This window comes from Pinus tabuliformis, chromosome 1_2 (genome assembly GCF_031772625.1).
Source record: "Pinus tabuliformis cultivar Carrire ecotype Pingquan chromosome 1_2, CPIR1, whole genome shotgun sequence".
Lineage (NCBI taxonomy): Eukaryota > Viridiplantae > Streptophyta > Pinopsida > Pinales > Pinaceae > Pinus > Pinus tabuliformis.
Window position 1 is genome coordinate 6,669,637 of NC_142298.1, and position 2,410 is coordinate 6,672,046.

A 2,410-nucleotide genomic window follows, 5' to 3' on the forward strand; every position below is an offset into this window, starting at 1 on the left:
AAGTTCATAGGAAATTTATATCGTATATACCAAACACTTCACCAGTTCATTAATTTATTAGGAGATGGTAATATATATTTTCCACTGGATATCTATCCATAATATAAACATCAATCGATTTGATATCTACATATAATAATTGTCCGTGTGCTAAGATGCGTTTGTTAGCGGCTAAGATGCGAATCTCGTTCCACATCAACACTTTGAATAAGTAATTCCACACATTTTAAAATGGATGGATGTACGTTTAATGATAAAATATATTTTTTTTATCATTAAACAACTTTTTTATAAATATTTTTTTATAATTATTCACGTTTAATTAATTTAAAATACATGTTTATATTTCTCAACCTTCATTAAGTCATAAATTAAATCTTTACTAAGTCATAAACAAAAAGGGACAGGTGAAGGAAAGACAAGTCTGACTTTGCATATCACTAGCCTTAGGTAGTGGAGACTTTAAATACAAAATTAAAGGGTTTGTAATTAACATTATTAATTAAATATTTTAGATGTTTTTTTTATTTTGAATCAATATTATTTTTTCAAAATTTAATTATATAATTTTTTTATATTATCATATTATTTTAATAAAAAAATTATAATAATATTGGAGAATAACATTATATACAATATAGTTAGACACAATTTTTGGATTTTTTAGATTTTAAATTAATATTAATTTTTAAAATTTTCATTATATCTATTTTATATTATTTTATTATTTAAATAATAATATTGGATAATCACATTATAAATACAAGATTATATAATATAGTTAACACTAGTTAGCCTAGATCTATTTTTAATTATGGATTTATCGTCTTTGAGAGTGATAAAATCTCTAGCTTAAAAAGGAAAGGTTTCCACATCCAAAAATTTGATCCCTTTGGGGACTGAAGTTAACAAAACTAAAATGACTTAATAAGCAATAGTTAATAATTATAATTACTTAATTAGTAGTAATTAATAATTAATAATTATTTTTATTTTTATTTTTATGCAATTTGACCATGTCAAAATGTTTAGATAACACAATATAATAGGGCATTAAAACATCTCTTCGGTATTGGGATGAAGAGTATTTCTAGCTACAAAAATGTAATATAAATTGTTTTTTTCAAGTTGTTTGAGTTCGACTGCAACTTGATTTATGCGTTGAGAAACCCAAACCCAAGGGCATCTGAGCCATCAAAATCATCTGATAGCACATGGCCTTCCGCTACACCAACTCTTAACATGACCATACCTTTTCCCTTGACCTTCACATAACATACTGACTTAACAATACACTCATTACCCTCTATTCTAGGCAAGTGGAATATATATATATATATATATATATATATATATATATGATTGTAAAATGAAAGGTGGTTTTTGGGCATATGGTATTAACCGACCATTATATTCTAACAAAGCCTATTTACAAATTAATAATATCCATGGTAAAGTGGAGGTGATTATCCATGGTTAAAATTTTTGTTATCTTATAACTATTAGGATTTTATGTGCTTATTAATGAAAGATAAATATAGTTACAAAATTATTACTTTAATCTATATCGTAAAATAGATCTTAATTTATAGCTACTATTTATATCTTATATATTATGATGTGACAAAGGTTTTAGATATATCTCAAAAGTAATTATAATCATTTCACTTTTATATTTAATTAAAAAATGTTATAAAATTAAATTCAAATAATATATATATATATATATATATATATATATATATATAGTTAAATTAGTGATGGCTTTTGTGCCAACGATATTAATCAACCGTGGTATTGACCCATGGTATTGTAACAAAATTCATGTACAAGTTAATAATATCTATAGTAAGGTGAGCATGAATATCCATGGTTAAAAATATTGTTATATTGTAAGTTCATTGTAGGTATTAAGGTTTTTATGTACTTATTAATTAAATTTAAATATAGTTACATAATCATTATTTTAATTTATAAGGTAAAATGGATCTTAACTTATAGTTACTACTTATATGTTATATTTCTTAATGTGATATGTGTATTATGATTTTCTTTTATCTAATAAATTATTGGAAATTTTTTTAATAAAAAAAAATATAAAGAATTGAACTTTATTATTTTTATTATCTTTTAACTTTTAATGACACTACATCATCTTCCCCATATTGGATTATATATTACTTTTAATCTTTTATTATTATTTAATTAAGTCAACATATAAATGTTTACAAATCTTTTAAATTTTCTAAATTGAACATATTGATATAAATTCAACATAGCCAAATGTAATACCTATACATCTCCCCTATCCTATGTGGTTGAATAAGATAATTATAAAAGAAAAAGTAAAATTACATTATAATTAATGGTTTGCTAAATTATTTTAAATATATATATTTTTTATATTATT